The sequence below is a fragment of the Saccopteryx leptura genome, chromosome X, assembly GCF_036850995.1.
Source record: "Saccopteryx leptura isolate mSacLep1 chromosome X, mSacLep1_pri_phased_curated, whole genome shotgun sequence".
NCBI classification, from domain to species: Eukaryota; Metazoa; Chordata; class Mammalia; order Chiroptera; family Emballonuridae; genus Saccopteryx; species Saccopteryx leptura.
Window position 1 is genome coordinate 52,599,242 of NC_089516.1, and position 22,883 is coordinate 52,622,124.

Genomic DNA, 22,883 nt, shown 5'->3' on the forward strand with positions numbered 1-22,883 from the left:
TACAGAAACTGGGAGGGTTTTTCTTTTATTTGGTGCAGATTTCACATTTCTATCGTCTTTTGTTGCTTTCCTGTGACCAGTCAAAAGTGCACCATGGGCCCTGGCCGGATGGCTCACCGGTAGAGCGTCGGCCTAGTGTGCGGAGGACCCGGTTCGACTCCGGCCAGGGCACATAGGAGAAGCGCCCATTTGCTTCTCTACCCCTCCGCCGCGCCTTCCTCTCTGTCTCTCTCTTCCCCTCCTGCAGCTGAGGCTCCATTGGAGCAAAGATGGCCCAGGTGCTGGGGATGGCTCTGTGGCCTCTACCTCAGGCGCTAGAATGGCTCTGGTCACAACATGGCGACGCCCAGAATGGGCAGAGCATCGCCCCCTGGTGGGCGTGCCAGGTGGATCCCAGTTGGGCGCATGCGGGAGTCTGTCTGACCGTCTCTCCCCATTTCCAGCTTCAGAAAAATGCAAAAAAAAAAAAAAAAGTGCACCATGACTTTACGGACACACTGTATATAATCAACCCTGTAGGAAATAAGATGGAGAAAGGAACACTCCGCCTTCCTCACTAACCTAGCAAAGGCTGCTTTCACTTAAAACTGAGATAGAGTGAGGGCTGAGGGCATAGAGGGAGCTGGGCTGCGGCACAGATGTCCAAGCCAAGGAAAGAGTGTGCCTGTGGTGACTCAGCCCACATGAACGAACTAACACCCGCACCAGACCCTGGCAAAGGCAGGCAAGCAGCCGCCGCCATTATTCCCGGTATCCTGGTCGGGGAACACAGATAGTGTGCAAGAGGTTCCTTCTAGCGCCCCGGGAGTGGGCGCCCATGTTCCTAGACAGAGGAGCAGGGTCAGAGGCCTTTGCATGGGCTGTGACCAGAGTCTCGGTGTGGTCCCTGCACCCTGAATAGCAGCATGCAGGGAGTGTGCTAAAGTGAACTTCCCTATGCCTGAACTTCTCTGGGTGGGCGGGGCGCCTCACCCAGCAATCTAGGCTAACATCCCAGGAAGAGAAAAATATGGAAGCGCTAGGGGGAGGGGCACACCAGCAGCTTGCAGTCTGTCTCTGGAGCAGATCTGCAGATCCAATCCCTGAAATTAGCTTAACTCACAGTCTGTTCATCTCCCAACTGACTTATGCAGCTCTAACTGACAAGATCTCTCTCAATTCAGTGATCTTATACAAGAGGAGTGATATTTTTTAGTGCCTCTTGCTGTGCACGTAGGGGCGGGGGCAACTTCCTGTCAGCCCATTCAGGGTGAAAAACACATTCCCACAGAACAAACCTCAGAGAACACTGCAGAAGTTAGACAAGCTAGGCTGTAGGCTTTTTAACAAGGAAGAAGCCTGCAGAAAGCAATACCACAGAACACTAAGGCAAATTTAACTAGATATACCTGGGGAACTGAACAGAAGTCAACACGCCCCCCTACCTGCTTAAGCTGGTGGCTCTGATTGGCAGAGCTTTCATACTCAGGGCTGTACATTAAAAAGAGGGACTTGGCAGCTTTTAAGTCCTCCTGTTCTGCAGGCAGCGACTAGGACATCTTCTTCCCAGCCAAAACAGGTTACAAAGTGCAAAAAGCCTGGGGAGAGTGGTCCCCCAGAGTGCTGAGGCATACTGAAATGCCTGGAGGCTCATAGACACCTTGAGAGCAATTGGCTCCCAGCCCTGCCTGATTACACTGGCGGCTCTGACTGACAGAGCCTTACCCAGAGCCCTGTGCTGAGTGGGGATAGAGTGGGGATTTGCCAACTCTTTGAGCCTCTTACTCTCCAGGCAGAGGCAGCGGCAACCTCATAGCTGGATCATCAGGCTGCTAATTCAAGAAGGAGAGACTAGGAGAGAGGCTCCGGGAAAATGGACTCTCTCATTGTTGGAGCCTGCAAATGTTAACAAGGCCCGACTACCAAAGAGACAGAAGCCTAATATATGACATCACCATAGAGACTCATCAACTGCAAATCTCTACCTAAGCATGTCACAGGGGCAGAGCCTGGGGTACAGAGTCACCGACCAGGAAGAGGGAGAGGAAAGAAAAAGGAAGAAGATAACCTCTCAAAATAAAAAAAAATCCACAGACTTTATAACTTTTTACACTTTTTTTTTTGTTTCATCTTCTTTATTATTTTTTTTTCTTCCACCTTGGGCCTTTTATTCTCTGCCCGTCTTATTCTTTTCTCTTCTTGAACTACATTACCCATAGTGTTACATTTCCCATTTTCTTTCTTTTCTTCTTCCTTTCTCTCTATGAGGGTTACACTTCAAAATACTTAACTCTCTCTCTCTCTTTTTTATTTCTTTCTTTCTTCTTTTCTTTTTTCCCTTTTTCTTTTTTCTCTCTCTCTATTAGTTTCTTCTTTTCTCCTTTACTTTTCCTCCATTCAATCCTCACTCACAAACAAATTATTTTATTTGGGACTCAAATTTTTTCTTTGTGGCATTTTGGGTTCTTTTTACTTTGCTTTTTAACTCATTAGCATTCCCCCAACCCCAGCTCTCCATTCTATCTAGTTTTTGTTCCACTTAATACAATAGTAATTTTTTTTTCTTTTTCCTGTTTCCCTCTTATTGCTCTCATTATATCTCTCAGTTGACCATCACTTACAAGCAAATCATTTTATTTTTGATTCAAATTTTTTCCTCTTTTGCATTTTGTGGGACCCTACCTCCTTTTTTGCCCCTTTATCACTTCTCCCCAACTCAGGCCCTCCATTATAGGTAGTTTTTGTTCCATTTAGCACAATATAATTCACAGTTTATCACAGTATTTTCTCAAGGAGAAAGGGAAAGGAGAAAAAAAAATAATAAATTTATTTTTTCCATTTTTTCTCTTTTTTTACTTTTTTTAAAATTAATCCTCATTAGTGCTATTAACAAAACCACCCTCAGATGCCATTAAGGAAAAGGAAATCGAATGTCATGGATACAAAAGACAGAGATGTAGCACAGATAGATGAGGAAAAATCTATGGAGAAAAAATTTAATATATTGGAAACCTTGGAGCTAAATGACAGAGAATTTAAAATAGAAATCCTAAAAATACTCAGAGATATACAAGAAAAGAAAACACAGAAAGGCAATTTAGGGAGCTCAGAAAACAACTCAACAAACACAAAAAATATATTACCAAGGAAATTGAAACTATAAAAACAAATCAAACAGAGATGAAAAACTCAATTCATGGACTGAAAAATGAGGTAACAAGCTTAGCTAATAGAACAGGCCAGACAGAAGGTAGGATTAGTGACATAGAAGACAAGCAACTTGAGGCACAACAGAGAGAAGAAGAGAGAGACTCAAAAATTTTAAAAAAATAAGAAAGCCCTACAGGAATTGTCTGACTCCATCAAAAAGACTAACATAAGAATAATAGGTATATCAGGAGAAGGAGAAGAAAGAGAAAATGGAATGGAGAACATATTCAAACAAATAATAGACGAGAACTTCCCAAGCCTGTGGAAAGAACTAAAGCCTCAAATTCAAAAAGCAAACAGAACACCGAGTTTTCTTAACACCAACAAACCTACTCCAAAGCACATCATAATGAAATTGGCACAAACCAATGATAAAAAATTCTCAAGGCAGCCAGGAAAAAGAAAAGTACAACATATAAAGGAATGCCTATTATATTATCATTGGATTTCTCAGCAGAAACTCTACAAGCTAGAAGAGAGTGTACCCCAATATTTAAAGTCCTGAAAGAGTGGAACTTTCAGCCAAGAATACTATACCCATCAAAGCTATCCTTCAAATATGAAGGAGAAATAAAAACATTCACAGATACAGAAAACATGAGGAAATTTATCATCAGAAAACCCCCTCGCCTGACCAGGCAGTGGTGCAATGGATAGAGTGTTGGACTGGGATGCAGAGGACCCAAGTTCGAGACCCCAAGGTCTCCAGCTTGAGTGTGGGATCACCTGGTTTGAGCAAAAGCTCACCAGCTTGGATCCAAGGTTGTTGGGTCGAGCAAGGGGTCACTCAGTCTGCTGAAGGCCCATGGTCAAGGCACCTATGAGAAAGCAATCAATGAACAACTAAGGTCTCGCAACGAAAAACTGATGATTGTTGCTTCTCATCTCTCTCCGTTCCTGTCTGTCTGTCCCTGTCTATCCCTCTCTCTGACTCTCTCTCTGTCCCTGTAAAAAAAAGAAAACTCACTCCAGGAAATACTAAAGGGGGTTTTCCAACCAGATACAAAGAACAAAACAAAACAAAACCACAAGTAAAAGCTCCACCAAGAACACAATAAAACCAAATTTAAATTGTGACGACAAAAAACAAAAAAAAATGGGAGAGGACGGAGATTAACAGTAGCAAAAGATGATGGAGTGCAGAAGCAATCATAAGATAGTGTACTACAATGAACATGGTAGGTACCCTTTTCATTACTTAATGGTAACCACCCCTGAAAAACCACCACAGAAGCACATGACTTAAAAAAGGTAGTAACAGAGGAAAGAAGTATGGATTACAACCAAACAAAAACAAAAGATAGAAAAACAAAAGAGAAGAGTCAAACAAGATACAAAACTAACAGAAAGCAATTTATAAAATGGCAATAGGGAACCTACAAGTGGCAATAATTACACTAAATGTAAATGGATTAAACTCACCAATAAAAAGACACAGAGGCCTGACCTGTGGTGGCGCAGTGGATAAAGCGTTGACCTGGAAGCGCTGAGGTCACGGGTTCAAAACCCTGGGTTTGCCTGGTCAAAGCACATATGGGAGTTGATGCTTCCTGCTCCTCCCTCCCCCTCCCTCTCTCTCACTCTCTCTCCTCTCTAAAAATTAATAATAATAAAAAAAAGACACAGAGTAGCAGAATGGATTAAAAAAGAAAATCCAACTGTATGCTGCGTACAAGAAACACATCTAAGCAACAAGGATAAAAACAAATTCAAAGTGAAAGGCTGGAAAACAATACTCCAAGCAAATAACAGCGGAGAAAACCAGGTGTAGCAATACTCATATCGAATAATGCTGACTACAAGACAGCAAAAGTAATCAGAGACAAAAATGGTCATTTCATAATGATTAAAGGACACTGAATCAAGAAGACATAACAACTCTTAATATATATGCACCAAACCAAGGAGCACCAAAATATATAAGACAGCTACTTATTGACCTAAAAACAAAAACTGACAAAAATACAATCATATTTGGAGACCTTAATACACTGCTGATGGCTCTAGATCATTCATCCAAACAGACAATCAATAAAGATATATTGGCCTTAAACAAAACACTAGAGCAATTGGATATGATAGACATCTACAGGACATTTCATCCCAAAGCGACAGAGTATACATTTTTCTCTAGTATACATGGAACATTCTCAAGAATTGACCATATGTTGGGCCACAAAAATAACATCAGCAAATTCAGAAAAATTGAATTGTACCAAGCATATTTTCTGATCATAAAGCCTTGAAACTAGAATTCAACTGCAAAAAAGAGGGAAAAAAACCCACAAAAATGTGGAAACTAAACAACATACTTTTAAAAAATGAATAGGTCAAAGAAGAAATAAGCGCAGAGATCAAAAGATATATACAGACAAATGAAAATGACAATACAACATATCAGAATCTATGGGATGCAGCAAAAGCAGTGATAAGAGGGAAGTTCATATCACTTCAAGCCTATATGAACAAACAAGAGAGAGCCCACATGAACCACTTAACTTCACACCCTAAGGAACTAGAAAAAGAACAAAGACAACCCAAAACCAGCCAATGAAAGGAAATAGTAAAAATCAGAGCAGAAATAAATGAAATAGAGAACAGAAAAACTATAGAAAAAATTAATAGAACAAGGAGCTGGTTCTTTGAAAAGATCAACCAAATTGACAAACCCTTGGCAAGAATCACCAAGAAAATAAGAGAAAGGACTCATATAAACAAAATCCAAAATGAAAGAGGAGAAATCACCATAGACATCATAGATATACAAAGAATTATTGTAGAATACTATGAAAAACTATATGCCACCAAATTCAACAATCTAGAAGAAATGGATAAATTCCTAGAACAATACAACCTTCCTAGACTGAGTTATGAAGAAGCAGAAAGCCTAAACAGACCAATTAGCAGAGAGGAAATAGAAAAAACTACTAAAAACTTCCCCAAAAATAAAAGTCCAGGCTCAGACGGTTATACAAGTGAATTCTATCAAACATTCAAAGAAGACTTGGTTCCTATTCTACTCAGTCTTCCAAAAAATTAAAGAAGAAGCAATACTTCCAAACACATTTTATTTTTTTGTTGTTGTTATTGTTTTTGTTTTCTTTTTATGAGCCAGAATGCATGCCTGAACCTTAAACTGCACTTTAAAAATAATGTCTTGGCCTAGAAATTAAATCTAATGAAGTACAACCATCAAATGATATCTACTACATTAATGTTTTAATGCAAAATCAAGAGTTCAATCTTTAATTTGATATGTCCAATCCCACTTATTCCTCCCTCCCTGCCCAGCCCACAAAGGGAAAAGGAGTGACTCGTTTGGCGTTTCACAGGGTGCTTCATTGTTCAAATTAATTTTTTTATTTCCAACTTTTTTGGGGTACCTTAAATTGTAACTTCCAAGAACCTGCTTCCACTATGGGTTGGCAAGCTTGACTTTAATTCTATTAGCTTCATTTGTGTAGTTCTTTATCAGCATGCAAAAAGGAGGCCCCATTATGTGGGAATATTTATGAAAGCCTTTAAATTAAAAAAAAAAAAAAGCTTCTTAACTGTTTGCAACCCCCATTCTTAGGTTTCCTTTATTGTGCGCTATAGAAATTTTTCTCTTATCCCTATGCATCATTTATATGGTTCTTGTTTTGGTATAATTCCCCATAATATTCCAGAATGTACTGTTTTGTGAGTAGACTGAATAGATTCTTTTTGCTTCTTCACATCCACTGTGGAGTTGTAACTGAAGACATATTTCCACCCACAAAGGCTCCAGATGTTAAAACGTTTTCCAACATCGACTTATACAGTGACGGCAACATTTCCCTCCTGCCCCTCCCAGTAGGGTTGGGATTGTACTGTATTCCCTACTGGTTTACCCTTCCCCCCTGTAAAGGGTAACATTTTCCCTGGGTGCAGAGGCTCCCTCATTGTCTCCAAGACTGAAAGACCCCTAATTATGGGACCGCAGCTTAAGTGTATGAGGTTAAACACCGTAAAAAGCTGCAAGACGCTCTTTTAAGGGAGGCGGAAAATGGTCAGAGAAACACCTCCAATTTTCATCTCCAACTTGATTTTTAAATCCATGAAGGATCTTACAGAACATGTCTCTCAGATCTTCTTTTGGGTTAATCCATGATGCAACTGCATCACAAAAAAATATAAAATCTTGGATTACGCCACTGGAATTCACACTAATCATGGTACAAATTCCATGAAATGCTGAATCCTTTTCCTCATTGTCCCTTATGTTTCTCAGAGAGGTGCACCAGGGTCATATAAACTGCTGTAGCATGGGGGCCACATCTTGAGGACAAACGTAACCAAGATGACCATTTGTTATTGCTGTATTCTCTAACAACGTCTTTGGTGTGTTGGGTCTGTTAATGATTTCTACAAGCTGGGGCAACACCATAGGAATATAAGGCTGCATCTCTATACCTATTTGAATGGAGATTTCTCCAATGGCCCATGTGGCATTATTGCAGACAGAAACGAACTCTGGATTTAGGTTGGTTCCCAATATTGGCATGAAATCAGCTATACAAGGCTTAACATGCTGAAAGCAAGCTTCTGTCAGATCCCCTAACAGGGCGAAGGAACTCTGTCAAACTTCTGGCATTTTATCCTGCATACATTGATACATTAGTGTTAGAATGTTACTTCGGGCTACTAGCTGTTCAGTGTTGCCTCCCAGTCCTTTAGCCAGGCCACTGAGTAAATCAAGAGCCACTATCATAAAATCTTTATTTGGAGCCTCACATTGATCTGGGTTGAGCATGGCTTGTGCAAGAGTCTTCTGTACTAGGTTCACACAACGCTGGTACACAGGTTCACAGTACAGAAGGAAGCCAGACTGCAGGGCTGTGTCAACTGAAGATAGGCACTCAAGTAAAGGGGAGAGATCTTTATCTTCATCCTTTAACATGTTCCATTTCTGGATCAGCGGAGGCATCAACATCTGAATATATTCTGGTTTATTTAAATGATGTCCTACTGAATCTGCTAACGTTCCTATGGCATCATAAAGAATGAGCAAGTTCTTATGCTGGTATTTACTAAATGTGAAAACCAAGGTATCAAGTATATAAGCAAGGTAAGGAACAAGTTCTGTACAAGCTTCCGAGGGTAGCAAAGGCACTGCAGGCAGCTTCTTGTACTCTCTTGTTGCTATCCAAGATATGCTTTAGCAATTCTGTCATTAATGGCTTCAGGTACGTGTCTGGGGGCTGGCTGACTACCCAGTGTGCATAGCGGCTCAGAGTCCAGCACGTTATGGAATACACAAGAGCCTTTTTATCAGAGAGGCACTGAATAAGGTGAGGAATGAGCTCAGGCAAGTATGGAATCATGCCTTGCATGCAATCTTCAGCAATTGCTCCTAAAACCAACCAATTGCTCCTTTAACAACCCATTCATGATGAAAAAGTAATTCTTTCAAAAAGGGCAAAATATGTGGCAAAAGGTCATCACGATACATATTTGCAAGAACATCCAGGGCAGCAGCAGAACATTTCCTCAGATTCCAGTCAGAAATTGTATCATCATCATCAATTTCATTGTCATCATCATCTTCCTCTTCATCATGCTGTTGAGCCACTGTTCTTAATTGATGAAAATGTGGCCATATATCCTGTTCACTATCAGGAATCATTTCATCCTCTTCAACATCACCCTTAAGTAGGATAATATCTATATCTGAGTACTTCATGCCATTCACTAAGACAGGAATCAACTTAGGAAGGTGCCTTATGAGTATATCTTTGCATATTGGTTGCTCAGCCAAAGTGAGCCCAAGTTCACAGGCTTCTAAAGCCACATTTTCATCTTGATCTTGGGTCCTCTGTAGCATGTACTCAACTATATTATGCATGTGAGGAAGCAGGCGATCCATTCGAACTTCCAGCAACATCACAAGTGCCCGGCACACATTTTTCCGTACCTCTGGTTCTTCGTCCCCAGCCAATGCAAAGAGATTCTCAATAAAAGAGTCAATGTGCAACATCAGAGCTTGAATCCTACTGAAGATAAACTGATTGACACATGCAACAGCATGAGATCTTATTTTTGGACTATTGTGCTTAAAGAACTGTAAAAATTTTGGAATCATGATGTTGAGAGGACGATCTAAAACATCACTATCTAAAATCTCAGCAGAATCTTCACATATCTTTTGTAGGGCACCAAATGCTCCCTCACAAGTGTTGTAATCTTCAGAATCCAATAAACTACAGAGTTTTGGTAAGAGGTCAGGCCAATTCTGCAATTCTCCCTTGGAGGCTATGGTTGTAATCAAAATACCTACAGTGGCTCTAATCAGAGGAGAGGCGTCACCAATATTGTTTAAACAGTTGCTTTTAATAAAGTCTGTTACACCATTTGGGAAGTTCTAAAAATGTGCTTTCACATTATTCTTCAAAATGAGACCACTCAATGATCTTGTGGGTTCATCTTCAGATTTTAATTTTGTCAGAACAAAAATCAGGTAGTTGTTAAAATCTGGATATTGATTGAGTTGTTCCAATTTTTGTTGCACGGTTCTCTGGATGGTGGTGTCTGGGGACTGGGATTCCGTCAGCAGCTGCAGGATTTGCTGAAGCCCTTGCTTGTCATGTTTCCACTCATACTCCATTTTGGTTTGCTGGTCCCACACCATCCCAGAGGCCTCCAGGGCTCGGGCCCTCTGCCGAAGCGGTGCTGCCTCTTGCCCGGGGCCTGAAATGGCTACGGAACGAAGAGAATCTCCAAACACATTTTTTTTTGTATTTTTCTGAAGCTGGAAACGGGGAGAGACAGTCAGACAGACTCCCGCATGCGCCCGACCAGGATCCACCCGGCACGCCCACCAGGGGGTGATGCTCTGCCCCTCTGGGGCATCGCTCTGCCGCGACCAGAGCCACTCTAGCACCTGGGGCAGAGGCCAAGGAGCCATCCCCAGCACCCAGGCAATCTTTGCTCAAATGGAGCCTTGGCTGCGGGAGGGGAAGAGAGAGACAGAGAGGAAGGAACGGGGGGGGGGGGGGAGAAGCAAATGGGCGCTTCTCCTATGTGCCCTGGCCGGGAATCGAACCCGGGCCCCCCGCATGCCAGGCCGACGCTCTACCGCTGAGCCAACCGGCCAGGGCCTCCAAACACATTTTTTGAGGCCAACATAAACCTCATACCGAAACTTGGCAAGGACGGCACAAAAAAAGAAAACTACAGACCAATATCTCTAATGGATACAGATGCTAAAATACTAAACAAAATACTAGCAAATCTAATACAACAACATATTAAAAAAAAAACAACATCATGATCAAGTGGGATTCATCCCAGAATCTCAAGGATGGTTCAACATACGTAAAACGGTTAACATAATACACCATATCAACAAAACAAAGAACAAAAACTACATGACCTTATCAATAGATGCAGAAAAGGCATTCGATAAAATACAACACAACTTTATGTTTAAGACATTCAAAAATAAAAAATAAAAATAAAAAAAAAAAAGAAGAAGGCCTGACCTGTGGTGGCGCAGTGGATAAAGCGTTGACCTGGAAATGCTGAGGTCGCCGGTTTGAAACCCTGGGCTTGCCTGGTCAAGGCACATATGGGAATTGATGCTTCCAGCTCCTCCCCCCTTCTCTCTCTCTGTCTCTCCTCTCTCTCTGTCCCTCTGTCTCTCCCTCTCCTCTCTAAAATGAATAAATTTTAAAAAATTAAAAAAAAAGACACTCAACAAAATGGGTATAGAAGGAAAATATCTCAACATGATAAAGGCCATATATGATAAACATCATATATCAGCTAACATCATATTAAACTACATAAAACTGAGGGCTTTCCCCCTTAAGTCAGGAACAAGACAGGGTTGTCCACTCTCTCCACTCTTATTCAACGTGGCGCTAGAAGTTCTAGCCCGAGCAATCAGACAAAATAAAGAAATAAAAGGCACCCATATTGGAAAAGAAGAAGTAATGGTTTCACTTTTTGCAGATGATATGATCCTATACATTGAAAACCCCAAAGACTCCACAAAAAGATTACTAGAAACAATAAACCAATACAGTAAGGTTGCAGGATACAAAATTAATATACAAAAGTCCATAGCCTTAGCCCTGGTCGGTTGGCTCAGTGGCAGAGCGTCGGCCTGGCATGCGGGAGTCCCAGGTTCGATTCCTGGTCAGGGCACACAGGAGATGCGCCCATCTGCTTCTCCACCCCTCACCCTCTCGTTCTTCTCTGTGTCTCTCTTCCCCTCCCGCAGCCAAGGCTCCATTAGAGCAAAGTTTGCCCGGGTGCTGAGGATGGCTCTGTGGCCTCTGCCTCAGGCGCTAGAATGGCTCTGATTACGGCAGAGTGATGCCCCAAGATGAGCAGAGCATTGCCCCCTGGTGGGCATGCCGGGTGGATCCTGGTCGGGCGCATGCGGGAGTCTGTCTGACTGCCTCCCCGTTTCCAACTTCAGGAAAAAAAAAAAAAGTCCATAGCCTTTCTATATGGCAACAACGAAACATTAGAAAACGAACTCAAAAAAATAACCCCCTTCACGATTGCAACAACAACAACAAAAAAATACCTAGGAATAAACATAACAAAGAATGTAAAGGACCTATATAACGAAAACTACAAAGCATTGTTAAGAAAAATCGAAAAAGATATACAATGAAATGGAAAAATATTCCTTGTTCTTGGATAGGAAGAATAAATATAATCAAAATGGCAATATTACCCAAAGCAATATACAAATTTAATGCAATTCCCATCAAAATTCCAATGACATTTTTTAAAGAAATGAAACAAAAAAATCATCAGATTTACATGGAACTATAAAAAACCCTGAATAGCCAAAGCAATCCTAAAAAAAAAGAATGAAGCTGAGGGCATTACAATACCTGACTTCAAATTATATTATAGAGCCACGACAATCACAGCAGCATGGTACCGGCAGAAAAATAGACACTCGGACCAATGGAACAGAATAGAAAGTCCAGAAATAAAACCACATATATATTGTCAAATAATTTTTGATAAAGGGGCCAACAACACACAATGGAGAAAAGAAAGCCTCTTCAACAAATGGTGCTGGGAAAACTGGAAAGCCACAGGCAAAAGAATAAAACTCAACACAGTTTGTGCCCTTGTACTAAAATTAATTCAAAACGGATCAAAGGCCTAAATATAAGACCTGAAACAATAAATTACATAGAAGAAAACATAGGTACTAAACTCATGAACCTTGGTTTTAAAGAGCATTTTATGAATTTGACTCCAAAGGCAAGAGAAGTGAAGGCAAAGATAAATGAATGGGACTACATCAGACTAAGAAGTTTTTGCTCAGCAAGAGAAACTGACAACAAAATAAACAGACAGCCAACTAAATGGGAAATGATATTTTCAAACAACAGCTCAGATAAGGGCCTAACATCCAAAATATACAAAGAACTCATAAAACTCAACAACAAACAAACAAACAATCCAATAAAAAAAATGGGAAGAGGACATGAACAGATACTTCTCCCAGGAAGAAATACAAATGGCCAACAGATATATGAAAAGATGCTCATCTTCATTAGTTATTAGAGAAATGCAAATCAAAACTGCAATGAGATACCACCTCACACCTGTTAGATGAGCTATTACCAACAAGACAGGTAATAGCAAGTGTTGGAGAGGCTGTGGAGAAAAAGGAACCCTCATTCACTGTTGGTGGGAATGTAAAGTAGTACAACCATTATAGAAGAAAGTATGGTGGTTCCTCAAAAAACTGCAAATAGAACTACCTTATGGCCCAGTAATCCCTCTACTGGGTATATACCCCCAAAACTCAGAGATATTGATATGTAAAGACACATGTAGCCTCATGTTCATTGCAGCATTGTTCACAGTGGCCAAGACATGGAAACAACCAAAAAGCCCTTCAATAGATGACTGAATAGGCCCTGGCCAGTTGGCTCAGTGGTAGAGTGTCGGCCTGGTGTGCAGGAGTCCCAGTTCGATTCCCAGCCAGGGCACACAGGGCCCATCTGCTTCTCCACCCCTCACCCTCTCCTTCCTCTCTGTCTCTCTGTTTCCCTCCTGCAGCCAAGGCTCCATTGGAGCAAAGTTTGCCCAGTCGCTGAGGATGGCTCCATGGCCTCTGCCTCAGGTGCTATAATGGCTCTGGCTGCGACAGAGCAAAGCCCCAGATGGGCAGAGCATCGCCCCCTGGTGGGCATGCCATGTGGATCCCGGTTGGGCACATGCGGGAGTCTGTCTGACTGCCTCCCGGTTTCCAACTTCAGAAAACAAAAAAATTTAAAAAAAAATAGATGACTGGATAAAGAAGATGTGGCACATATACACTATGGAATACTACTCAGCCATAAGAAATGATGTCATCGGATCATTTACAACAACATGGATGGACCTTGATAACATTATATTGAGTGAAATAAGTAAATAAGAAAAAACTAAGAACTGCAAGATTCCATACATAGGTGGGACATAAAAACGAGACTAAGAGATATGGACAAGAGTGTGGTGGTTACGGGGGAGGGGGGGGCACAAAGAAAACCAGATAGAAGGTGACAGAGGACAATCTGACTTTGGGTGATGGATATGCAAGATAATTGAATGACAAGATAACCTGGAGATGTTTTCTTTGAACATATGTACCCTGATTTATTGGTATCACCCCATTAAAATTAATAAAAATTTATTTAAAAAAATGCACCACTCTAGTGGAGGATGTTGATAATGGTGGAGGCTGTGCCTGTGTACCCGCAGTGGTATATGAGGAATCTATTGTATATAACTTCCTTTCAATTTTGCTGGGAACCTAAAACTTCTCTAAAAAATAAAATCTATTCTATTCTTATTTTTAAAAAATATTTTATTTACTGAAAGAGGAGAGAGAGAGAGAGAAAGGAGAGGGAAACATCAACTCATAGTTGCTTCTCACATATGCCTTCACCTGGCAAGTCTGGAGTTTTGAACCAGCGACCTCACCATTCCAGGTCGATGTTTTATCCACTGTGCACCACAGGTCAAACAAAAGCTATTTTTAAAAAATTAAAATGAGAAAACTTTGATTTGAGGACATATTATTTAGAACGTCACTGAGTACAAGTAACAGAAGTTCCAAGCTCACTGAACCTCAGAAGGAGGTTATAGGTCATGGGTGCCTGGTGAACCAGAAGACCAGATCATTTTATGAAAGATGGGAGGGTGCTGCAGGGGGCCTGGAAGGCAGCAGGGAGCACAGGTGGAAGCAGAATTCCTGTGGCCCGCCCCTCTCTATGCAATCACTTTATTCCCTCTCTCCCCCAACCCCTCCCCCCCACTCACTTTCTCCTCCCCCACCTCACTTCCTCCTTCTCCCCCTCCTCAGGCCACAGCCTCCCCCAGCTCCCCTAGTTACACAGAATGGTCTCTGGCTCTTCACAGGCACTGTTTTCCTTCTCTGTTCGAATCCTAAATTCCTGGGCAAGGGGACTAGTAGCCCAATACCTTGGAACAGGTGTCTGCTCCCTGCCCCAGCAACTCGGGCCTTTGTAAGTGGTGCAAAGGAAGCTGCCTGGAACTCATCCCTGCAAGGAATGGGGCGGGGCGGGGCGGGGCGGGGGGGGGGGGGGCGCTAGGAGGTATGTAGGGCTGGTGGCTTTTTGGTGGGCCTAGTTCTGTGACAGGTGCCAGTTGTGCCCCAGAAGGAAGAACATAAGTGAGCTGCTGGCAGAACTCGGCCCCACTTTCTGCGTGTTCCCTCTTGATTCAAGGCCCTCAGGGGTTGTGATTTGGAGCAGGGCTTTGGAGGGATTCTTTACCGCTAACAAGCCTTAGTTCTTCCTTCTTATATAACGAAAGGGCCACCGGGAGGATATTAGGATTTTGCTTGCTTGCTTTTTTTTCTACGTTGCAGTAGTTTACTTATTAATGAGTGTGCAAAATAAATAAATAAATAAAAAGGCAGTAATAAAATAACCTTGTTTATGTTCTAGTCCGCGTGCTGTGTGCTCATTTGCGGGCGGGCGGGGGAACCGGAGCTGGACCCGGGAAGGGGGCCGGGCCCAGGGTGTCAGCATCTTCCTCTGCGGCTGCTACGGACCAATGCAATTCTTTCCTCTTCCTCCCTCCCTTTCCTCTCTCCCCTCTCCCGCCCTCTCAACCCACCTCCCCTGCCTTTCTGCCTCCTTCCTCACTCCCTCCTTGGATTTGGGCCTCCATGGAAGAGGGGGGGTGCGGGTGGGGGGGAATCAACAAGGGGATTGAAACTCGGATCCTGGAGAACCTGGAGGGACAAAGGGAGGTTAACCGCCGGACCCAAGCCACGCCCCGCCCACACACACACTTCCCAGGCCGACAGGAGACCCTCTAGGGATCACGCTGGTCCGCCACCCCCGTCATCTGCGTAGCGCTCCGGCTTGGATTCGACAATGCAGGCAGCCCCGGGGGTGTCGGGGATCCTGGAGAATGTGACTTAGAGGAGCTGAGTTTCCCTGCCCCCCGAAACCCAGAGCTCTAGGGAGACAGTGAGCCCCAGCGCATTATGCCTTCCACTTGTCCCTTCGCAAGGCTAGAGGAGGGGATCGAAGAAAGCCCTGGCCCCTCCCTGGATGGTTTGGAGCGGTTCCTAATTCAGACTAGCCTGCCTGCTCCGTCCCTCCTAAAGCCGTTCCCCACACCGGGAGACTGGAACCCTCGCCTTCAAGGCCAGCGAGCTTGGCACAGTCACCACCGGAGCCAGTTGCAGGAAGGAGGAAAGGAGGACCCATTGCTGGGGAGGCTGGACTTCCTCATTCCCCGGCCACCAGCGCAGGAGGCGGGAGCTCTCGCCCTGCTGGAGCCCCGCCCAGTGCAGGCGCAAGCTGCTTTTGGACAGGTTTTTCGATGTGTGGCGAGGCCCGGCTCTACATCCTTATTCATACCCATGACACACCCAGAAAATTTATATAATATCTCTGTGACATTCAGGGGTGAACTGCAGAGCATTTGGAGAGTCAAAATGGGGCCTGGTGGGGGAAAAAATGTATTTCACTCTGTATATTATGTAATCATGTAAAGAAAATTAGCCTGACCAGGCGGTGGCGCAGTGGATAGAGCGTTGGACTGGGGTGCGGAAGACCCAGGTTCGAGACCTCGCGGTCGCCAGCTTGAGCTCAGGCTCATCTGGTTTGAGCAAAAAGTTCACCAGCTTGGACCCAAGGTCGCTGGCTCAGGCAAGAGGTTACCCAGTCTGCTGAAGGCCGGCGGTCAAGGCACATATGAGAAAGCAATCAATGAACAACTAAGGTGTCACAACGAAAAACTAATGATTGATGCTTCTCATCTCTCCGTTCCTGTCTGTCTATCCCTCACTGACTCTCTCTGTCTCTGTAAAAAAAGAAAGAAAATTAAATATAAACTATTAGAAAAGGTATTAAATTTCCAGCACAGCTTTGCATTCTATAACAAATACCTGTACCCTTTCAGTCAACCACGGACCACGTGTCTCATAAGATCATAATGGAGCTGAAACATTCCTATCACCTACTGACCTCTAGCTGTCCTAAAGTAGCACAACACATTACTCACACGTTTGGTGATGCTGGTGTAAACAAATCCATTGCTGCTGCCAGTCATGTAATTACAGTGGTGTAGGCAATCCATACTTGTAAGTGTGCTTTATGATGTTGCTGTATGAAATCGCCTAAAGTTGCATTTCCCCATGCATATACATTTCTTCAACGAATTCTTCCCAACCCTACTTTTGATCTTTAAATTTTTACTATGAAATATGTCAAACATATACAAAAATAGATGAGTAGATAGTGAAGCCCCAGCTTCAACAATTATTAAGGTGAGGCAGTGGTAAGATTTAAACAAATTAACCACCAGCAGGTATTATAGAATTTTACGTAAGATTTTTTTCTGATTGTCCTCATTTTTAATTTTAAGTTTCTTCTCTCATGTCCACTCAAAATGATGTTTTATGTTTTTAAGGTAATGATTTTTAGCAGTGTTGGGTTTCAAATAACAACCAGTTCTCTGCCCTAATAGCCATATTAAGTATAAAAAAAGATATGCCAAAAGGTAGTTTATTATTTCATGCATTTAATACTAAAATAAGAACAATAAAAGAGGTACACAAAACTAGATTATTTTATGAGTTTTAAAATATTAATGGAAAATATTAAATAATACCTGACAAAAACAATAAAACTGTTAAGATGCTTCCATATTGCTATTCCATATGCAATAAAATTATTTCATAAATTTATAATGAATAGGTTGATTGGCATCATCACTTGCAATTTTTTTCACCTATGGACAGAATGAACATTACTTCCGGTGCTCAGAATATGCTGTTGTGCAGATGAACGTTAAAAAAATTAGAAATGTAAATTTCTGATTTCCAGATTGGGCAGCTGCTCAGGCGCCCACCTTAGAGAGAACCCTGATTACAAGTGCCATTTTAACAGGTTCTCCGAACTCAACAAAAATTAAGTATCGGTTCTACCAAAACTTTGCTAACCGGCTGACTCCCACCACTGAGGTCAGGCCAATTCTGTTTCGTCTCTACCCTTCACCTACTTTCCCCTTCTATTATATCTTTTTTATTATATCTTTTTGGGGTTTTTTTGTTTTGTTTTGTTTTTTGCTGGGTTTTTTTTTTTTTTTTTTGTATTTTTCCAAAGCTGGAAATGGGGAGGCAGTCAGACAGGCTCCCGCATGCGCCCGACCGGGATCCACCCGGCATGCCCACCAGGGGGCGATGCTCTGCCCATCTTGGGGCGTCGCTCTGCCGCAATCAGAGCCATTCTAGTGCCTGAGGCAGAGGCCACAGAGCCATCCTCAGCGCCCGGGCAAACTTTGCTCCAGTGGAGCCTTGGCTGCGGGAGGGGAAGAGAGAGACAGAGAGGAAGGAGAGTGGGAGGGGTGGAGAAGCAGATGGGCGCTTCTCCTGTATGCTCCGGCCAGGAATCGAACTGGGACTCCTGCACGCCAGGCCGACACTCTACCACTGAGCCAACCAGCCAGGGCCATTATATCTTTTTTTTTTTTTGTATTTTTCTGAAGCTGGAAACGGGGAGAGACAGTCAGACAGACTCCCGCATGCGCCCGACCGGGATCCACCCGGCACGCCCACCAGGGGCGACGGATGCTCTGCCCACCAGGGGGCGATGCTCTGCCCCTCCAGGGCGTCGCTCTGTCGCAACCAGAGCCACTCTAGCGCCTGGGGCAGAGGCCAAGGAGCCATCCCCAGCGCCCGGGCCATCTTTGCTCCGATGGAGCCTTGGCTGCAGGAGGGGAAGAGAGAGACAGAGAAGAAGGGGGGGGTGGAGAAGCAAATGGGCGCTTCTCCTATGTGCCCTGGCCGGGAATCGAACCCGGGTCCCCCGCACGCCAGGCCGACGCTCTACCGCTGAGCCAACCGGCCAGGGCCTCTTTTTGTTTTTTAATGGTAAATTGAGCTTGTGTTCCTTTCAAGCTTGGCATTTGGGTGGTGAGTCCCCAGGCGGTTCAACATGTTTATCGGGAGGAGTTATTTCTGTTCTGGGCCCCTATAACCCAGCATGGCATGATGTTAGGCTGCAACAATTTCAAGGTGTTCAGATTCTATAACTCTGAGCGTCATAAAGAGTTTAAAAAGAAGCGCATTCCGCCTGGCCTGTGGTGGCGCAGTGGATAAAGCGTCGACCTGGAAATGCTGAGGTCGCTGGTTCGAAACCCTGGGCTTGCCTGGTCAAGGCACATATGGGAGTTGATGCTTCCAGCTCCTCCCCCTCTCCTCTCTCTCTCTCTCTCTCTCTCTCTCTCTCTCTCTTCCTCTCCCTCTCCTCTCTAAAATGAATAAATTTTAAGAAAAAATTAAAAAAAAAAAAGAAGCGCATTCCTTGAAAGGTGAAGTGGACGAAAGCATTCCGTAAGGCAGTTGATAAAGAGCTTACAGTAGATCATTCATCTGAATGTGAAAAACATAGAAATGAACCTGTCAAATACCAACAAGAGCTATAGAATAAACGAATAAACTGATTGATGAGAGAGTCAAAGGGATCAAACAGAAACGCTAAGCTAAATTTATAATGAATAGGTTGAAGAAAAATAAAGAACTATAGAAAGTTCAGGACATCAGGCCTGATCAGGCAGTGGCACAGTGGATAGAGTGTTGGACTGGGACGCAGAGGACCCAGGTTTGAAACCCTGAGGTCGCCAGCTTGAGCATGGGCTCATCTGATTTGAGCAAGGTTCACCAGCTTGAGCCCAAGCCAGCCCACAACGAAGAATTGATACTTCTCATCTCTCTCCGTTCCTGTAGGAAGGAAGGAAGGAAGGGAGGGAGGAAAGGAGGGAGGGAAGGAGGGAGGAAGGAAGGAAGGAAGGAAGGAGGGAAGGAAGGAAGGAAGGAAGGAGGGAAGGAAGGAAGGAAGGAAGTCAATTCAGGACATCAAAGAAGTAAAAACATTTATCCCAGCCAGCTCTGCGTTTGCATGCAAAAAAAGCAACTGAGAAGCAAAATGGTACAGAAATTACAGCAGGATGCAGACATGGAAATTGTTCCTGACAATCTTACTGCCTATAACCATTTCTGTGAGCAGACTAAGAAACCTCCTTTTAGAGACTTAGAACGTCTAAATTATTGATTTATTTTTTACACAAGGTGACTCAAATAAAAAGGTGATTAAAAATACATCTCTTCTACATTGCTATCTACAAACCATCAGATATTATGGATGCTAGATTGCATCTCAATGTTAAATGTTCACTGATAGATGTACTTATATAAATCATAAAAATTCTCTAAACACAGATATGAGTTATGGAAATAAAATGGTCATGCCACTTGGATAATGTCACAAGGCAGCATTTATGTAATAATTAATGACAAAAACTCATGGCCAGTGATATATAAAACAAAATTCTCTTTGTAGTAGAAAAACAAAAAAGATGAGCTTGTGTTTTAGTTAGGCTTTGCTGTATAACAAGTCACCTCAAAATGTAATGGCCCAAAATAACAATGGTTTATGATTTGTTATGATTGTGGTGGTTGGCTGGGCACTTCCTCTGCAGGTTTTGACTGGACTCACTAAAAAGAGGAGGTCTGCTGGGCCAGAAGGTCCAAGATGGCCTCATTTACCAGTCTGGCTGCGGACTAGGACTGCTTAGCCCTCCTCTGCTTCATGGCTCCTCATGTTCTAGTAGGCTAGATAGACTTCCTTATATAGCAAGCAGAACCTTCCAAGAGAATCAAGGAAGTTAAGCCTCCTGACCAAATTATGAGAGTCCCAAGTCACTTCTGCTATCTTCTATTGGTCAAAGCAGGTCACAAGGCCAGCCCAGACTCTGGGGTGGCGGGATGGGATGGAGAAATAGACCCATCCTTGGATGTGAGGAATGAAGGGCACAAACACACTGCAAAGTGAATACTATATAGTATGAGAAGGATTGGCAGTCTTTAACCAATCTACCAGTTTGCTTTTATGAACATAGCTTTTTGTATGAAGTCTTATGCTTGCACGGGCCACACACACTTCCTGACCTAGACTATATAATGTTGAACACTTCAAATGCTTGATTGTCACCATCAAGGAGAAAATTTGGTAGCACAGGTAAGCAACTAACATTTTTCATCATCCATTTAAAATCATGCAACAGTTGAGATCTCAGTTGGGTAGCTCAATTGGTTAGAGCAGGGGTCCCCAAACTTTTTACACAGGGGGCCAGTTCACTGTCCCTCAGACCGTTGGAGGGCCGGACTATAAAAAAACTATGAACAAATCCCAGCCCTGGCTGGTTGGCTCAGTAATAGAGCATCGGCCTGGTGTGCGGGAGTCCCGGGTTCAATTCCCAGCCAGGGCACACAGGAGAAGCACCCATCTGCTTCTCCACCCCTCCCCCTCTCCTTCCTCTCTATCTCTCTCTTCCCCTCCCGCAGCCAAGGCTCCATTGGAGCAGCGTTTGCCTGGGTGCTGAGGATGGCTCTGTGCTCTGATTGTGGCAGAGTGAAGCCCCAAGATGGGCAGAGCACCGCCCCCTGGTGGGCATGCTGGGTGGATCCCAGTCAGGCGCATGTGGGAGTCTGTCTGACTGCCTCCCCGTTTCCAACTTCAGAGAAATACAAAAAAAACCCAAAAAAAAACTATGAACAAATCCCTATGCACACTGCACGTATCTTATTTTAAAGTAAAAAAACAAAACAGGAATAAATACAATATTTAAAATAAAGAACAAGTAAATTTAAATCAACAAACTGACCAGTATGTCAATGGGAACTATGGGCCTGCTTTTGACTAATGAGATGGTCAATGTGCTCCTCTCACTGACCACCAATGAAAGAGGTGCCCCGGCCCTGGCCGGTTGGCTCAGCAGTAGAGCGTCGGCCTGGCGTGCAGGAGTCCTGGGTTCGATTCCCAGCCAGGGCACACAAGAGAGGCGCCTATTTGCTTCTCCACCCCTCCCCCTCTCCTTCCTCTCTGTCTCTCTCTTCCCCTCCCACAGCCAAGGCTCCATTGGAGCAAAGATGGCCCGGGCACTGGGGATGGCTCTGTGGCCTCTGCCTCAAGCACTAGAATGGCTCTGGACGCAACAGAGCGACGCCCCAGAGGGGTAAAGCATCGCCCCCTGGTGGGCATGCCGGGTGGATCCCGGTCGGGCACATGCGGGAGTCTGTCTGACTGCCTCCCCGTTTCCAGCTTCGGAAAAATGAAAAGAAAAAAAAAAGAAAGAAAGAGGTGCCCCTTCTGGAAGTGTGGCGGGGGCCAGATAGATGGCCTCAGGGGGCCGCATGCAGCCCATGGGCCGTAGTTTGGGGACCCCTGGGTTAGAGCATTGTCTCAATATATCAAGGTTGCAGGTTCAATCCTCAGTCATGGCACTTAACAAGAATCAACCAATGAGTTCATAAATAAGTGGAACAACAAATCAATGTTTCTCTCTCTCTCTCTTCCTTCTTGTATCTCTCTCTCTGAAAATTATTTTTAAAAAGTGTGCAACCGTTGAAATTACATTTAAAGAATATGGTAGCTCTTTCTTTGGTGTAGAGATGATACGTTGAGATTTCTAATCGTAATGGCAATGAATTTTGAATCCAAAAGTATCTTCCTATCAGGCACTTGAAAATAAAGATGAGGTCTAATTTGCAGAAGGCATGTGCATTATGAGAGCAGCCAACCTGCAGTTGGCTTGGACACCATAAAATTGTGAATAATCCACGAAAAGATTAAGGTATCCAATACACATGGAGATGGTGTTTCAAAGCACGCTGTGGGGCCCTGTTCTCTCAGCCACCCATCACACTGCCAAAACTGGGTCCATGATGACCTTTGGTGGGACAAGAGGAGGCATGGCAACAAACTCCAAGTTAGAGTCTCCAATTAGTTTCTGAACAAGCCAAAGGAAGGGCTTTTCAATGTTGTAGTTACTTTTAGCAGAAATGTTATAGTACTAAAGAGGCTTCTTTTGATGGAAGATGATGGATTTTGCCTAAACTTTGCATGATGGGGATGTTTCACATTTAACTGACCCTTGAACAATGTGAGTTTGAATTCCATGGGTCCAATTATACACAGATATTTTTCAATTGACTCCCACAGTTCAACTTACTCACACAGTTTAAACCCGCATTGTTCAAAGGTCAACAAGCAGTTGGGAATTTGTATATGCAAATTCACTTTTCGGACTGTACAAGCAGTCTGTCGGTGGCCCTAACCCTCATACTGGATAAGGGTCAGGTGTACTTGTACCATATCACTATGCCA

At 43.5% G+C, this 22,883-nt stretch overlaps 1 pseudogene; it reads right to left on the bottom strand.

Moving 5' to 3' along the window:
- Window positions 1-6,987: 6,987 nt before the first annotated feature.
- On the bottom strand, window positions 6,988-9,841 carry LOC136385927 (transportin-1 pseudogene; annotated as a pseudogene).
- Between the last annotated feature and the right edge of the window lie 13,042 nt (window positions 9,842-22,883).